Here is a 10,877-nt window from a genome sequence, read left to right on the forward strand (position 1 = left end):
TAACGAGCCACATCGGATTAATAACACGCATAAACCTCGTGTTTGACCTTGTACCCAATACAATAACCGTTTCACCCGTCCTATTATCATAATACCATCAGTTGAACATGGTGAATAGACTCTGAGGGAAGATCTTTATTGGAGCCCTCTTTATTGTCTTTGGTGGCTTGACCTGCAAGATCATCTTTCTTCAGTCGGTGCGAGGATCAATCTCATCAATGTATTTGTGTGTTGGCACCTACGGCTTGACGAACTTGAAACCGTATCTGGTTTCATGTAGGAGATGATCTTGGAACCATGAAGCCCATTGGTCTTTTCCCCGACTAACAAACGGTCGGTTAGCTAAGGTTCTCACATCCCATCATGGCATCTTCAGCACGTCGTGAATATGCTTAAAATAATAAATACTGTGCTCCCACTTGACGATATATACCTTAAGCTCCGAGTCGTACTGCCACGTGACCAAATCACCTTTGACGTCTTTTGAGCTATTGTACTTCTTCATTTGGTATGCCGATGCTCGGACCTTCGCTTGCTTGATTTCCTCCTGTTCGTTGTATCGAAAGGTCTCGATCATCTTGTTCATGCGCTTGACATCGTGCCTAAACATACCATCCAAAGCACGTTTTCTCTTCTTCTCTTTAGCTAACAGGTGACTTGTCTCAGCATCTTTATTCCATCTGTCTCTTTCTTCTCGAAGACGCTATTCTGCTGCTTCAAAGTGTTCTGTCGTGAAAAACAGAATACCCTAATCTGAATTTGTCAATGCGCACAAGTCGGGATACTCTTCAGCAGTCACATCTTCCACCTTTACCTCCTCATACTCAGGCACATTCCCACGTGAAGTGCCTGGATTATCACTTTCCTCAATTTCAATATCCACATCAACAGTCTTTCCTAATTCCTCCACCTCATCCTCGTTTGGATCAAGAAGCAGGGCAATTTGTTCTTTTGCAAGTGAATGATCAACAAATTCACCCACTTCGATCTCGTATGCGTTCACCATACAATAAACAACCCCATTCATCCCCACAAACAAAATCATGTTAACCGGAATCGTGTCGATCGGCTTTGCTCTAGTGTAGTCCTTGTAGGGAATGATTTGCATGTTGTTTCCCTCACCACTACCACCAGCACTTGACCTAGCCTGATTACCCACCGACGGTATGCTACTACCGCCCGGTTTCTGGTCACCTACACCACCCATATTTGGATCTTAATCATCATTCTTCAACTTCTTCAGTTCGTCTTCTTTACACGTAAGTTGGTGAATAATCTCATCTTGCTTATCTAATCTCTCCCCCCTGAGTAGCAACCAGGGCCTTCAATTCCCAGTTCTCTTGCTGGATAAACTGAATATGTCTATATATATTCCGCTTCATCTGTTCTTGAGAGACTCAATCTGCTTGCATCTGGGTTTGCTGTAGATATAGCAAGTTCAGCAAATGAAACATCTAAGCATTAGGAGACATGCTGTAAAAATTCGGATGAACTGGTTGCATAGGACCATGAGGACGATTGAATGACATGAAGGAATGCTCAGGTCTAGGCAACACAGTTGGACTTGCTGGTGTAGTCGAAGTAGGAGGACGAGGACTTGGCATACGTGAAAGTATAGTCTATAAAACATCTCCAAAATACAGATCCGACATAATACTAGTAATGAGAGTCATCGTCGGAGGTACCGGAGATACTGGCATCTGCACCGGTGTTGGAGATCAAGAAACAACTAGAGATCTTGGAATCATCGGAGGAGTAGGAGAAACAGGAATAGAAGCAGGTGTAGACGGTCTCGCAGCTACAAATGGTTGGCTTAGAATCTCGATTCCCAAGCCCCGTCTAACTTTCTGTCTCTTCGGTTTCTCGCTCTTTTCTACCACCATCACCACTCTCACACTTAGAATCTGAATCGGAACTTGGCCCCTGACCACCATCACCACCATCATCACCACCTGTACCACCATCACCACCCTCACACTTAGAATCTGAATCGTCCTGAGCCCAACGATCGTGAGATGGCGCCTCATATTCTATATTGGCTAGATGGCCAATCAGACGCTTATACCATGGCCAATCTTGAACACTTTGGTTCCTTGAAGTACGTAAACGCCTCACAGTCTTGGTATTCATGTGCTCTAACTTCATCAAATCAGCCAGATTAGTTGCATCCTTAAATAGAGTCAGCTGCAAATCATCAATAATCAACTGAAGGAATCTGGGAAACATCAGGAACTATTTTTGACTAATAATCTTCTCCTTCAGATGATAGAAAACCAGTTCAGAAAAGTTGAAAAGTTTATTCAGCACAAACTTAACGAATGCCGATTGCAACATGACGCGGCATTCGTCGTAACCACGCTTACGACCACCAAGGCAATGTATCAATACATGTAACAGATACTTGTACTGCTAGCACAAGTTTGCCTTGTTATATATCAATCAATCCAAAATCTTCCTTGTACCGAATCCTCCTGAACAACCCACGAATCAACCACTTATCAAACTCATACCTATCGTCAATCGTATCCCGAAATCCCAAAACATCTCGAATAACACCCACATCCACAACCACCGGCTTGTCTTGAATCTGATTCTTTCTCTTGTTGAATCGAGCCGTATCCCAAAACACACGGATAATACTTTGGTAAACCAAAGTCTTTGTGGAGATCACCTTATAAATCCCGGATTGTAATAGAAAACTGATGATCCCTTCAAAGATAGGTGTATCTTCAAAGCTATCGTGTAAGAAAGCACAAATATTATGATTTTTTGTCCCATGATATTAACACAGTAGCTTCTTCAGGCTCTGCTACTTGATCTTGAGTTTGAGCCCCGAGTTTTTGTTCGGGAACAACCTCTAGTTGTTGTTTGGGAACATGATTAGGAATAATCTCATCGGCCATACTGTAAAATGAATAAAATATTAGTATAATATTCATCAAGAATATATTCTGTTTAACGAATAACTATATCATTTATTATAATAAACTTAAATGAATGAACTCATTCATTATGAGTTTTACTTTAACGAATCAGTCATATTCGTTAATACTAACGAATTAGCCTATTCGTTAAATTAAGTTTACATTTGTTAAAAATAACGAATCAACATCCCATTCGTTACAATAAACGAAAGAGAGTCATTCGTTATCAGACGAATAACCATATTCGCTAACCTAGCGAATGACATGGTTATTCGTTAGTTTATAACTAAACTGAAATGATTAAGTCAATTTTGACTATCATGAGTCAAAGTCGAATTAATCCCAGATTATGAAAGTCAAAAACGATGAACTTCGTCCAACAATTGATTCAAATTACATCTAATAATCCCTAATTCACTAAGTCGGATATACATCTAATACATTAAATGATGAAAAGTTGTCACTAATTTCATCAAAATCGTTAAGCATTTTGATTAGTTCTAAGGTCCGTTCATGTCTGTTTATAAATTGAACAATTTAATCCTAAAACCCAGATCATATATCAAATTCTTTATATCAGAAAGCTCGCCATTACCTGTAGAATCACAAGATATCAGTAAATTGATCTAAAACGAAGATATGGATTTTTGATGAAAATTTGCCAGAGTTTCGTTTAGAGAAGGATGAAATAGTGTTTGGACGAATGAAGGGTTCATTCGTCGCCTAAGGATTATAAACCCTACAATAATTGCACACGAATTGAGGAGTTTCGTTAAAATTTGAAATAAAGAATGTCCTCATTCGTTAATTTAACCTTTTATTCGTTAAAAAGTTTAACGAATGGTCTTTACATTTGTTGAAATCTTAACGAATGATACTTTTAAACTCTTCATTCGTTAGAATAGTATACGAATGACTTCCATTCGTTAGATCAGCGGAAGTGAATGTGCTTTCCATAACGAATGTGATTATTCGTTATGAATAAATGACGAATGGCATGCCATTCGTTAATACTATTTAACAAATCACCCAAATGCTTTAACAAATGAGAAAATATATCATTCAATGATTAAATAATCATTTAAAATCCCAATTAGCATTTTGAAAATGAATTAAATAATCAACTAAAACCAATTAGGGTTTTAATTGAAGAAAATATACATTAAATACATTAAACACGATAAATCAATGATAAGAAATGTTTAACATAAGCAGATATTACGTTAAAATCACTAAGCATGAATTAACTTAAATTTTGGGGTTAAAACTTTTCTTTTTGTTTTGAATAATTCGTCAGCTCGGTAAATCAAAAATAAAGCAGAAAAATGAAAATCTTTTTGGATTTTTAACATTTTCAAACAAAAAATAAAATGCAGTAAATGTAAAGTAGTAAGAAAGATTTACAACTAAGAAAGCAGTACATATTTTTGAGAGTCGAGCAGGGAATCATATTGATCTAGATTTCCTTGCGTCACAATTTTATTTTCGGTTTTTATTATGATCGGTGTTAAGTTAATTATTGATATTGTTGTCCGCCTAAATATTCTAATAAATGTTTTAGAACTTCCGGTGATATGTTTAAATTGTTCAATTAGGCATAAATATCAGAAGCTATTGGTTCTAATCTTGATTCAGGCGTAATTTGATTTTCTTCAAATCACCCTAACTTGACTTAAACCTTAGAATCAACTTGATTCAAAATGTTTTCTTTAAAGCAAACTAGCACGTAATCCCCACTACAAGATATACCCCTGTTATCAAGCAATACCCTAAGGTCCGTTCCATTGATGAATATACACGATTTCATCAGTCGGTTTACATACATTGTGTCCCTTGTGGTCCGTTTGTTAATGGTAATAAAACGCGAGCAAGGGGACAATGTATGACTCATAGCGTGGTTTGATCAAGTTTGTAATTCATTTTTGTACTAAAAGCACATTAAGCGATCAAGTTTAGAGACTTAAGCAGATACACCGCGGGTTCGTTTTTTCAAGCATTGTTTTAATATTCATCGAAATGAATACAAGATGTAAAACCGCATAAAGACCCAATGGTGTCGGGAACCTTAAAGCATCTCATCAATACAGGATTTAAGGCCTTAAAACCATACATCGTTGAAGCGTTAACCACAAACTAGAAGCCTTTTATTTAAAATGGTTTTAAAATTGATTAGAAGACTTGAGTATGACCAGATTATTACATTTCTGCCATCATGATCAAGACTTTTTCTAGAAACCAAATTTCCTTTTCTTCGGCCATTTTAGGTTTATATCACTTACTAAATCATTACTTGTTTGTTTAAAGACCTACCAATATATCAATACAGTTAAGTACACAGTCTTTTATTAGTTACTATTTACTGGACTTGGGATCAAATGACCAATGTAGTATCATTTTCCCTTTATGCTTCAAGACTCAATTTTGAGGAGCATTTTTCAATGTTTTTGTAATTTTTAATATTTGAATGTTTTTAGAGTTTTAAATTTTTCTGTACAAACATAAAAGAAAATATTTTTGTATTTTTATATTCCCCCCCCCCCCCTAAAAACTACAAATAGAAAAACAAATATGAAAAATGAAAAATAAAAAAGATCTAACCGAGCTTTTGAATTCCAGTTAAAGTTTTTAAACCATTTATACCTAGAAAATATTGAAAACGCGTTTTGTCGAAAGCCTTGGTATAAAGGTCAGCCTTTTGAAAATCCGTGTGAATTTTTTCAATGTTAATTAATTTCTTTTCAAAGAAATCACGTATGAATTGATAACGGATTTCAATATGTTTTGTTTTGGAATGTCCAACCGGGTTTTTGGTGACGAAATAGCAGCAGAATTGTCAATAAAAATGGGAGTAGTAAGAAACTTCAAACCGTAATCCGGCAGATGCTACTAGATCTAGAGAACTTGTGAGCAGCAACTCGAGGCCGCCACATACTCTGCTTCAGCTGTTGAAGTAGAGACCGTTGTCTGCTTCCTACACTGCTTGGAAACAAGCTAGTTCAAGAGGTGTAGAAGGGATTTTTCTGGCAGATATCTTGAATCGGTTAAAGACATCGTTCACGTATTTCATCTGATGGATAAAGATCCCTGTCTCAGACTGGTGAACTTGCAGTCCAAAAAAGAAGCTCATCTCCCCCATCGAACTCATCTCAAATTTCGTCTGCATCGATGTCTCAAACTCTTTGCATTAGCTGTCGTTTGTTGAACCAAAAATGATATCATCAACGTAAATCTGAACGAGGAGCAGATCGTCACAAACATTCTTGTAAAGAGTGTACAATTAACTTTCCCCCATTTAAAGCCACTATCGATCAAATGATCAGTCAACGTGCTGTACAAGGCTCTCGGGGCCTGGTGTAAACCATATACAGCCTTGTTTAAATGGTAAACACGCTCGGGATAGTCACGATCTTCAAAACCAGGAGGCTGTTTCACGTAAACTTCTTCGTGAATTTCCCCATTCAAGAATGCCGATTTAACATCCATCTGATAAACCTTGAAGTTCTTAAAGGCTGCGTAGGCTAAAAATATGCGTATCGCTTCCATTCGTGCCATTGGAGTATACACTTTCGTGTAATCAATGCCCTCCTATTGATTATACCCAAGTACGACCAATCGTGCCTTGTTTTGCACAATTACCCCATGGTCGTCTATTTTGCACTTATAAACCCACTTGGTCGGTATTGCCCTTTTGACTCTGTCGGGTTTTTCAATGAGATCCCATACACCCTGTTGTACAAACTGTTGCAGCTCCTCTTACGTAGCTTCAACCCATGAAGGTTTCTTGAGTGCCATTGTGACACTTGTCGGTTCGATCTGAGATAAGAAGCAAGTGTATTGTGTAATATTCAGAATCCCCGTTGAATGCAAATCCGCATATGCACACAACACCGGATCTTCTGTAGGAGATACGTTACAATCAACATCCTCATCACATACGTTAGCCAATTGGTGTCTAGTTCTAACACCATCATTAACATCACCGATGATCTGTTCCAGCGAATGGTTCGTGTGAATCCTTAAAGAAGGATTCGCAGGAACAGGTAAATTATCACCAAGATTGGTGATATTTTCCTCAGCTGTGTCTAAAGAGACAGTCGACGATACATCCTCAATTTGAATTGGCTCGTGATCTTTGTGAGCTTCATCCAACGGAATTGAAGAAGAGTCAACGAAATCAGCTTCATCGGAAGATTCAGAATCATCATTTGATGTTTCCGATACATTAGGAGTCTTGTTCACGTCCAAAGCAGAAGAACTTGTCTTTGAAAGACATTGTTCCTCCAAATATGATCGTACCAAATCTTCAGATATTTAGTCAATGGCTGGTGTGAACGAATTATATAAGTTGTCATAATCAAACATCCAATCAGGACCCTAGCCGGCAGGAGGTGTAGTGTAGCTTTAACAATCCACATGGTACCATTCCTCTACACACCTCGAAGAAAGATTAAAGATACGCTGCTTAGGAGAATTATACCCAAGAAAATAACCTTCGAATGCCTTTTCATCAAATTTTTTGGCATCTTTCTTCAACACCGTACATGGACACCCGAATGGTTTCAAATACTTTATGTTCGGCTTTTGGTTATTGTTGGGTCGGATTTTTGATAAGGAAGATTGGAATCTTCTCAACCTCCTCAGAAAACGGCTAAGTATGGACTTCGAGCAAGTCTAGACGATCGAGCATGGTTTTACTACTTCGAGAAAGGTCTTCAGAACCTTAAATGGTTGATTTTTCTAAGTGTTAAGGCTTCGAGCAAGCTACACTTCAACGAGCAAGAGTGTTCTTCTATCGAGCATGGATTGCCAATCGAGCAAACAGCTTGATCATACAAGTTTTAACCAAGTGTTACGAGCACAGGATGATCGAGCACATGGGGACAAGCATGGATGCAATAAAAAGATGTCACGTGATCAAAGCAAGGACTTCAAGCACAGTTCAGTTCCCCAAGCAAAATTTACATCCGAGCATGCTAAAGATTGCTGAATAAGAAGACTGAAGATATCAAGAAGAATGAGCTTGCTCGATGGACTAGTTCGAGCAAAGCATTGATTAGTCAAGAGGAATGAAGCTTCCTGGAGGAGAGTATCTTCACTGAAGATATTCTAAGTAAAGTATGCTCGAGGACAATGACCGAGCATACCTAGCATAGTGAGTCTGCTCGAGCAAGATTGCTACCTTGCTCGAGGACTCAACACCTGTATTATTTTGTATTTCATTATGTAATGATTAGGAACTTCTAGAAGGAATGTGAAGGTCTATAAATGGGGTACTAGGTTTCCATTTAGGGCACGGATAACGATGCACACAATACGAGAAACATTCTAAAAGAATATTTTATTTGTTTCCTCGTACTGCCGCCACCGCCGTCAAGCACGAAACCCTAGACATTCCTTTCACCGTTACATGAATGACTCATTTATAGTGAATCTTTGTCTTTGAATGGGCTCTCATTGATTACTTATTATGATTTCATGTTTGTTATTTTCACTCCTTCGTTCCCACTTGTTGGATATCCTGATTCCGCCGAGATATTCAATAGGCCTTTGGGTTATAGGGTTGGTGTGTTCTTGTCAACCTTTTTTTCTAAGGTTTCACCCGACTCACGGTCCTGACAAGTGGTATCAGAGCTTTGGAAGCTCACTGAAGGCCACAGGACAGAAGGTTTGTGAAAAAGCTTGAGGCTTTACTCTGTTTCTCTACTGTAAATCCCAGATCTGCTAAAATGGAAGAACAAGAAGTCTCTACCAACAAGATTCCTAGACTAGGAAAAGAAAACTTTATCAAATGGAAATTGCTCTTCGAAGCAGCTGTAAACTACAACGAACCAGAGTTTTGGACTTCTATCACTGATGGAAACTATGTTCCTTCAACTGCTCCGAACAACAATGCCACCGTTGAGCTGAAGATGAAAAAGAGAGATGACAAAGCACTATCTATGCTGAAGTTAGGTCTGTCTTGGGAGATACTGACAACCGTCAACCATCACAAAACTGCTAAAGAATTGTATGATGCAGTTATTGATATGTTTGAAGGAAATACTAAACTATGAGATATCAAGAAAGATAGACTAAAACAACAACTTGATAGGTTTAAGTTTAAGGATGGAGAAAGATTGAAATCAGTCCTGCAAAGGTTCATGGTGATTGTTAATGATATAAGAACAACTGACCTGCAGATATCAGATTTCAAGCTAAACAAGAAGCTTTTATCATCTTTGTCTAGTGAGTGATACATAGCCAGCAAATTCATCAAAGAAAAAGTGAGTTTCCCCAACTTCAAGTTGATGATGTGATTGCATTTCTCAAGGTTGCAGAACTTGAGATGATCGAAAATCATATGATTAGAGAGGACTAGCCAAGTTTTCAAGTGAACAATGCTCTTGTAGCACCAATGGGCAACCTATCAATCAAGAACCAGCAGCCTATCATTGAAGAGCCATCTGACACAAGTTCAACATGTAGTGGCCAGTCAAGATTTATTGTTCAGTTGATTGAAGATGATACTACCTCTACAGTAAATGGGCAGTCAACATTTATGCAGAACAATAATGCTCAAGGAACAGACTATCAAGCATTGTTCTCTACGTTTACTAAGCCATATCATGCCTTTGTCGCGAAGAACATGATCAACACAAGTATTGTGCAGGAAGATCTTGAGCAAATCGATGCTGATGACTTGGAAGACATGGACATAAAGTGGCAGGTTGCTGTGTTAGCCGTGAGGAGCAAAATGTTGTATAACAGAACTGGAAGAACAAGCTTTAATGGACCAAATGAGAAAGTTGGCTTTGAAAAGTCAAAAGCCATCTGTTATAATTGTCAACAACCAGGACATTTTGCTAGAGAGTGCAACATGCCAAAGCAAGTTGGTAACCAAGTGAATCAGAACCAATTCTATCAAAATCAGAATCAGAATTTCCAGCACCAGCAAACTTAGATCACCAACCAAAACCGCTATCAAAATCCAAACAGATCCCAGCAACAAACCTTTCAACCCCAAAGAAACAACCAAATGTAGATTCACGCTAATCTGAACAGAGTTAATCAAAATAATGTGAATCAGGTTAGGGATCAAGGAAACGTTGCAGTAACAAGGGTGCCTCAGGATGGGGAGTTTGATTGGAGTAACCATGCAGCTGATATTGAGAGGGTAAATGTTGCATTTGTGGCAAAAGTGCAGGAAAGCCTGAATCTTCAAATGCACAGGTACAATCTGATATTTCAATTTCTGATCTTCTTGTTACCATTGATGAACTCAATCAAGAGGTTGGAAAATGGAAAACTGAGTGTGGGAGAAAAGAAGCATTCTTGAATGTATATGAAGAAAGTGAAGCAACTTATGAGAATCAAATCAAGGGGCTTGAAAAGGACTTTATGCAGGCATATCGAACCCAATCAAAAATGAAAATTGAAATTGAGGGTTTGAAAAAGTTGTATGCTGAAGAAAAATTAAAGAATGCTGACTTGTTAATTCAAATGGAATTCTTGAAGAAATTTGTTTCTACAGGAAATATAGTGGGTTTTGTGGATAAGATGACAGAGGAAGAGAAGTACAAAAAGGTGCCACCACCTTTTTGTGACAGCTACCCATTGAAAGTAAACATGGAGAGCAGGAGTGAATATCTGAAAGAATTCAAGAACGTGTTTGATGATAAAACTGATTTTGTAAAACAGTATGATGATGTGTTTATGGATAAGAATGGAGAGTTTGCAGTGAAACAGAATGAGGAACCAGAGATTAAGAAGAATGAAGAGAATGAAAGTGAGAAAAAGAAATGGAGTGAGTACTCAAGTGGAGATAGTAACTGCAGTTGTGGGAGCACAAAATCATCAAAGGGTAAGAAGAAAAAGGGATCCAGCAAGAAGAAAAGTGAAAAGATTTCTCTTCTACCAAAGATGACTACAAAGTTGAAAAAACACTATGAAAAGATCAGAAAAGAACATGTGGTG

Source organism: Bidens hawaiensis, unplaced genomic scaffold, assembly GCF_021521415.1.
Source record: "Bidens hawaiensis isolate Kalapana, Puna unplaced genomic scaffold, B.hawaiensis_p1.1 tig00005003_1, whole genome shotgun sequence".
Classification (NCBI taxonomy): domain Eukaryota; kingdom Viridiplantae; phylum Streptophyta; class Magnoliopsida; order Asterales; family Asteraceae; genus Bidens; species Bidens hawaiensis.